This window comes from Vitis riparia, unplaced genomic scaffold, assembly GCF_004353265.1.
Source record: "Vitis riparia cultivar Riparia Gloire de Montpellier isolate 1030 unplaced genomic scaffold, EGFV_Vit.rip_1.0 scaffold702_pilon_pilon, whole genome shotgun sequence".
Taxonomy (NCBI): domain Eukaryota; kingdom Viridiplantae; phylum Streptophyta; class Magnoliopsida; order Vitales; family Vitaceae; genus Vitis; species Vitis riparia.
In genome coordinates this window covers 84,221-92,642 of record NW_023269740.1, presented here as the reverse complement: position 1 = coordinate 92,642, position 8,422 = coordinate 84,221, and positions in this window count along the sequence as shown.

Genomic DNA, 8,422 nt, shown 5'->3' with positions numbered 1-8,422 from the left:
AAGAGGCGTGTACTCAAACATTCCTAAACATATAAGATTTATATAAACTTTATATCATCTAATAAAATAGTCTTTATTTTTGGACTTATTTTATGACAGTAAGTAGATGTGATTGGGCACCCATGGAGAAAATTATGTAGTTTTTGGACATTGTTTAATATCATCATGAGCACCTGCCATGAAAATATATGTTCTGAGCGCAGGAGAAGTTCTAGCAGAGATGATTAGATTGGAGATTTGTCATGATGTTTGGGAACAGCAAGCACCCGGTAAGACCTGAAGGCTAGATCCTTGGTGCGCCTGAGCAACTGTGAAGGGGACCCAACAACCCAATTCGAATATGGCTAAAAATCTGTGTTGGACAAGCAGTGAAAGATTGCAGACCAGTGAAGGGCTTAAACACATTGATAAAGGTTGTTAATCATTATGTTTGGAAAAGTGGAAGAAGGGATTAAATCTTAGAAGTTTAAACGAGTACTTCAACGTTAAAATATATTAGAAATTAAAGTGAAATTGTCTGGAATCAAATCTAGTAGAGGTGGTGGAGCTAGCGTCTCATACTCAAAATAGTAGGTAAAAATTGAAGGTTGAGTAAGTTGGTGGAGTGATATAGGGCTGCCACCCCATTCAAAGTCACTTTTTTTAAGCTTGTTTAGGTTGAAACTTGAGGCTTTTCTTTGACTTGAGGGTTTTCTTTGCTAGTGGCTTGGTTGATAGCAATGGGAGAATAAAAATGAAGAAAAGAAAGTGACAAAAAAAATAAAAAAAGCCATAGTGAAAAGGTTTCCGTGAGACTCGAAGCTTTGACCGATATGATAGAGAAATTCATGTTAGCATTTTTTTTTTCTTTTACTATGTGACCCCATTCATAATTATATTTGTGGAATATTTAAAAGAGTATATGAGTCTTGCTTGTGGGAGACTAAAATAATAAATAAGGAGTTAAAAGATTTTTTTCATTGGGATGAATACGGTGTTATAACTTTTGTAACTCTATCATTTTGAAATTTATTTTATGCATGAAGTCTATGGGTAATGCACTAAAATAGAAAAATATAACCCATACGATTACATAAATGTATTCAAATTTGTAATCTACTATTATTTATTAATTTGTACATAATATTGGTAAATAAAAATTATAATTTCTATGTAGTCTTTGATGGAAAGACCAATAGTTATAAAATTTTTCATAAGGTTAAGGGCTCCAGTCATACTCTCTTTCTTATGTTTTAAGATTTGTTTTACTTGTAACAACATATACTATACTAATCCATCCACTATATGAGAGTAATGAATTGAAGATTTTGACTAAAATTCACCAAATGATTCAAGCTTACATCAAAAGTATTATTAGTATCATATATCAAGGTAAAAATAAAATTATTATTTTGACATTTCTTTATTTTTTTAATCTATTATGTTTTATGCATCCAAATTGATCTTCAAAATAATTATTATTCTACATGAAGTTTAAGGGCATAAAACCATATTTTCTGGATTTTGATTTGATAAGCAACTAATCTATGAAGTGATATAATGTGAATGTTGTATCAACATACGTTCTCAATGTTTTATCATTCTAATCTATCTATTGCTTGATTTTTATGGTAGTTTCAAAATATATGATTTCTAATTTAAACATGTGATGTCCATGCAAAATATATTTGAGCTTTTTAACTTGATCACTTGAATCGAACATTACTTAAGTGCATTAGAAATTGCACAAAAGATTCAAGTCATGAGTTCCTTATAGGTTAATGTGTTCATGCTTAATTCATGGACTTAAGTAATTTGTCATAATTTGTAATACAACATCTTTAAATTGGTGGGATGACTTATTGGCCACATCAAACTATGTATGAATAATCTGATGGTTCTCCAAGCATAGGGGTGTAGTTGTAACTTTAAAAATAACTCGATAAGTCAGGTGTTGAACCTTAGAGAAAGGATCTTGGAATGTAGGTGAGGTGGAAAGATTAAAAGAATGAAAAAATGGTAGTAGAAAACTCTTTATTGAATTCTTGCTTTAGGCAAGAAAGTGGTTCAAAAGTTATTATGTGAAAAAGAAGAATTGGTTAAAAAGTCTAAACAAATTTGTAACTAACGGTTGAGGAAGGGGGAATCTCTAAGGTTCCTTCCTTACCATGTAATGATCCTTGTTATTAATATACCATCTAAAAGTGTTCACCTATCAATTGAATCCTTTTGCAAAACCCTATATTTCTTAAACAACATTAGTGATTTTAAAAATGGGCTTACATATGACTATTCTAAGTCAAAATGACTTACCCATTAAGTGCTTAGAATACCCTCAGCAACCTTAAGCTCCAATCTCTAATTAGGTATAAAATTTAATGGTTTCATGATTCCTAATATTACAACCCTTTGCCCAATTTCAATATTTAGGGCTTGATGAAAGTTTTCCCAAGTCAAAATGACTTTACCATTTAGTGCTTGGGATACCATATTGAGACTTATAATCCCTAATTGTCAAATATTGAAATATAATGCTTTATGTTGAATAAAAGGGATTCAATTAACAAGTTACTTTCACTTAAAAACAGTTCTTAATGTAAGGATACATTCTAATGGAAGAATCGGAAAACTTAGGGCTCCCTTTTCTTTGTTGGGAAACCTGGATTACTCTGTTTCTTATCGCTGAATTGAATGGGTAGCATGCAAACTAACTTAGATTTATCTAGAAACTAATCTAGTAGAAACATTGACAATAAAACCCAAGTAGAATAACAACCTAGAGAAGTAGAAACAATACCTAGATTTGAATGTCCTTAGATTAAATTTGTGTGGTGAAGAACAAATTTGAAGTCATCAAAGATCATGTCTACTATTACAATCGGAATAAAGGATCCTTAGGATCCCACAATATTTGGTTTCTATTCTTAATTAGTTTCTATTTAGTTTTAGAAATAAATGATCCTTAGGATTAGTTTCTATTTTATTTAGTTTTTATTTCTAATTAGTTTCTATTTAGTTTAGGAAATATAGGATCCTTGGGATTTGTTTATATTTTATTTAGTTTCTATTCAAAAGCCTATATAAAATAGGAAGAGTCTAATGAAAAAGACATGTAAAAATAATCTCAATAGGAAAAATTTGTTTTCTCAATTTTGCATCTTTTCCTTGCATCATAAAAATTGGTATTAGAGTATGGTCTTAGCACCAATCATGGCAGAAGGGACTAAAGCGTGAGAACAACAAAGATTTAGAAGATAGGCTTTGCTTTCTTACATTTAGAAGGAAAAGACTTGGAATGGTTTCAAGGGTACAAGGCTAGTAACAAAGAGATCCATTGGTGATAGTTTTCTATAGATGTTGTTTCTAGGTTTGGCCTTGGTACTTATGATAGTCCTATTGGGAAAATAGCCAAACTAAAATAGGTTGCTACGATTAAGGCATACCAAGAGTAGTTTGAAGTGCTAATGGCTAGAGTTAGTGGGTTGCTAGAGGAATTTTTTGTTCAATGTTTTGTTAGTGGCTTGAAAGTAGTTAAAAATCAAGTCACTATGTTTCGACTGAACACAATAGCCCAAACCATTGGGTTAGCCTTGTTGTAGGAAGGGACAATGGAAGCAATTCTCAAGGAAGTCGAGGACTCTAATGAAAGTAGGAGGAATATAGTGAACTTTACGAGCATCAAAATGAATCAGAATGACCAATTACCACCCATTAAAAGGATTTCAACCATAGAGATGTAATAAAGATAGAAAAAAAGGCTTTGTTATTATTATGAGGAGAAATATGAGCTTGGCCATAAATGTAAAAAGAAGCAAAATTTTCTATTAGATGGTCATGACAGTGAAGTGGAAGCAACATGTGAAGTTGAAAATAATGTTAGGAATGATGATCTTGTGGTTTCAATCAATGTAATATTTGGTTCAACATCTCATCAAACCATGAGAATTTGTGGCAACATCAAGAAGAAGGTCATCACATACTAATTGACTCAGGAAGCACCCATAACTTCCTTGATCCCATATTGGCCAAAAGAACAGGATGATCAATACAAACTACCAACCCCATGAAGGTGGTAGTGGCGAATGGAACTAGAATTACTAGTGATGCAATTTGTAGGTGATTGACATGGAACATGCAAGATAAGGAATTTTAGGCGGATTTGAGGCGTATACCTTTAGGTGGATGTGATATGGTATTGGGAATTTAATGGCTCGTTGAATTAGGACCCATATTGTGGGATTTCAAGAATTTGAGAATGGAATTTATTATTGATGGAAGGAAATTAGTGTTGAGAGGTGAAATTATAGGTCTCAATAAGTTAGCTTTAACATATCGGATTCAAAAGGATTCAAGGCGCATGTCTTGAGCAATTACATTTCAAATTTTCTCTATACAAGGAGATGAGGAAAATAAAATTGAAAAAGAAGAATAGAGTAATTATCCAACTTGTTTCCAAAAGATGTAACATGGGAAGATGCTTATAAGATTCAACAAAGTTTCCACAATTTTAGCTTTGAGGACAAGACTTCTTTTGATAGGGAAGGGAATGTTACGAATAAAAGATCCCTAGGATTCCTCAATTTTTGGTTTTTATTCCTAATTAGTTTCTATTTAGTTTAGGGAATACAATATCCTTAGGATTAGTTTGTATTTTATTTCTAATCAGTTTCTCTTTAGTTTAGAAAATAAAGGATCCTTGGGATTTGTTTTTATTTTATTTAGTTTATATTTAGAAGCCTGCATAAAATAGGGAGAGTCTAGAAAGAAAGACATGGAAAAATAATCTCAATAAGAAAAAATTGTTCTCTTAATTTTGCATATTCTCCTTAGGTCATAAGATCTACCCACTAGTCTTCCACCCGATCTTTCCTCATATTTAACTAGGCACGAGAAAAGTGTTTATTTTTCTCTTTAAAGAGTGTCTAAGGTTTCTCTCTAGAGGCTCTCTCTGAAAAATGACAAGCAAAATTGAAACCCTGACCCTTAATAAGGGTATATATTTATAGAGTTTCCTATAGGCTTAAGTGACTTGAATTCAAATTGGGCTTAGGTCACCTAATCTAGCGCAACTGGGTCCTAGTTAATTAATTATTCCTAAAGGGCTCTAATTAATTAATTAGCCTATAGCAAAAAGATAATTCATAAAATCTAGTGCAATCTTATGTTTTTACCAAAACGTCATTATGCACACTTATGAACCAGAAAGTCAAATTCCTCAAAATAAACATGCCTCCGTGTAATAGGAGCTCAAGCGGGGACCATTGGGACCCATGTGAAAATACTGGCTTCCTAAGAATTCAATTTTGATGTTGATTCAATAGTCCATTAAAAAGAATCAATTGCACTCTAGCATCCTATAAATTTACAATAAGCATATCTCGGGTTTATGTCCTACTATCCACTGTATGAAAACTCCCTATGAACTAATATCCATAATCTAATAAGTCAATGTTGTCATATATCAACATTAACTCTCCAATTCTTAAGTTATTGATTCTCCTTATTATGAGATCAATTGACATACTTTAGCTTCAAGGAATATATGCCAAATTTCCACTAAAGGAAATGTTATGACCATAGTCTTTTAGATCATATGTCCTTTGGATCACCCAAGGGGACACACTGTTTCAATATCATGAGATATTATGGTGCCTCTATTGAGAATACCTATTGTCATTACCCTTTATCAATAGTGACACAATCCATATAGATATATGAACACTTTAGGTCTTACTCATAGGTAAGAGTCTTTTGTTGATTTTGACACAAGCTCAATACCCTCTCAAAGTTGAGAGTCCATGCAATATGGAAGCTTAGAGAATCATGGAAACTAATAGCCTTATGTCATGATTAATTGTAGGTCTTATCCAATGTGCATCACATATACTAGTGCACTTATAATGGGAAAACCATCTTGATGACCAACACAAGTCTTCCCTCCAATTAGGAGGTGGAGCACTACAATTTCAGATGGATTGCCCAAATCCATGAATTGACTATGGACTACTCATTACTCTATAAGGAATCCATGACTTGAAACTTCTATGCAACTCCTAATGTACCTATGTCATATACAATTCAAGTGATATGATCAAGTACACTCAAATAAACAATTAATGCATATGGAATAGGACAAAAAAACTAAGAAACATAGAGAAACAAATTTATAAATGAATCTCATTTTGTTGCATCATGTCATGCTTTATAGGGCTCAATATTAAAAAACTCCTACTAGTCCTAAAGCATGCTAGGAACACATTTGACACCTAAGTTATCTCTATGACCATAAAAGACTCTAGTAGACAAAGTCTTCATGAAAGGATCTACCAAGTGTTTTGTAAAAACAATCTTCTCTATGATCACATCTCCTCTAATTTCTATCTTACTATCAAGTGATACTTTCTCTCTATGTTTACTCTTTTAGTGGTTTCTTAGTTATTTAGATTGTGCCATCATCCTACTATTATCACAAAATAGTTCTAATGGCGATACAACTAAGGGTACTACCTCAAGTCCCATCAGGAACTTTTGAAGCTAAATGACTTCCTTTGTTGCTTTAAAAGCAACAATAGACTTAGCTTCCATAGTGGAGTCAGTAATACAAGATTGTTTCACATTTCTCTAACTAATAGCCTTACCACCTAGAGTGAACACAAACTCGGAGGTAGACTTGCATGAGTCTTTATCGAACTGAAAGTTCGAATTCCTGTACCCATGTGGTAACAACTAATCACTATGATACACCAATATACAATTTTTCGTTCTTCGAAGATACTGAAGTATATGCTTGACCGTCATCCAATTCTCCATGCCTGAATTAGACTGATATTACTAGTATATAGCATCACATGCATAAGGTACTACATTTATGTGATTATTTTCCTCAGATTTCTTAGGACACTAATCTTGAGATAGAGACACTCCATACTTGAAGGGTAACAGACCCTTCTTAGAGTCCTACAACACATACTTAAATAAAAGCTTATCAATCTAGGTGGCTTGAGACAATGCAATCTTCCTATTCTTGCGATCTTAAAGGAACTTAATCTTAAGAATATATTGCACCTCACCTAATCTTTTATCTAGAATTGAGTAGATAGTCAAATGTTGACTAATGATAATCCTACATCATTCCTAATGAGTAGAATATCATCAACGTACAAGACAAAAAACACCATTGAGCTTTCCTACGTCTTCTTGTACACATAAAGCTCAACCTTACTTTGATCAAAATCAAGAGTTTTGATAGCTTGATCAAAACACATATTCCATGAGTGAGATGTTTGCTTTAATCTATAAATGGATTTATGCAACTTGCACACAAGGTGTTCTTATGTTTTTGCTATGAATTCGTCTAGTTACATCATACAGATGCTCTTTTTAGTATAACCATTCAAGAACGTTGTCTTGACATCTATTTTTCATATCTCATAATCGAGATGTGTTGCAATGGATATGAGTATTTTAATGGATTTGAGCATGGCTACTAGTGAGAAAGTTTTTCATAGTTAAAACCAAGCTTTTGACTATAACTCTTCGCTACCAAGCAAGCCTTATATATCTCAACCTTTCCATTTACTCATCTCTTCTTCTTTTAGACCCACTTGCACCTGGACTCCATTAGAATGCATGGATTCTAACTTTGCCTCCATAGTTCTTTACCATAGAATAATATCATAACTTCTTATAGCTTCATCGTAATCTATAGTATTGGTCTCATGTTTTTCTAGAATTGTCTGGAAAGACTTTCCCAAATACATGAACTTGGTTGTCTAACAACCCTCCTATTACAAAAAGACTCTCATGTACTAGAATTGATGGGAATAATAGGTATAGGAACCTTTAGACCTATAATCCTTTGTCCTAATATGAGAGTGTCTTCAATTGCTCTCTAATCTATATCATATTTTGCTCTACTACTCATCGTATCATCCTTTTCCAAAAATTTGCCATTTATGCTAACAAATACCTTCTGGTTAACCTGATTATAAAAATAATACCCTCTTGTTCCTTTTGGATAACCTACAAACTAACATACCTCAAACCTTGCTTCCAATTAACTTGTCTACCTTTGGCTTCAACACATGTGTCGAGCACCCACAAATGTGAATGTGTTGCAAACTAGGTTTGTGACCTTTCCACATCTCTATGAAAGCTAAAGGTACCGACTTGGAAGACACTAGGTTGATAAGGTAAGTCATAGTGTCTAAGGCATCTCCTCAAAAGGATATAGGAAGTGATGAGAAGCTCATCACAGATCTCACTATGTCTATCAATGTTCGATTTCTTCTTTTCGCTATTCTATTTTGTTATGGAGTTCTAGGTATATTCAACTGTGATATAATCTCATGCTCCTTGATGAAAAAAATGAACTGAGTAGACATGTACTCCCCACCTCAATCAGATTGAAGTACCTTGATATGTTTACCTAATTGATTTTCCA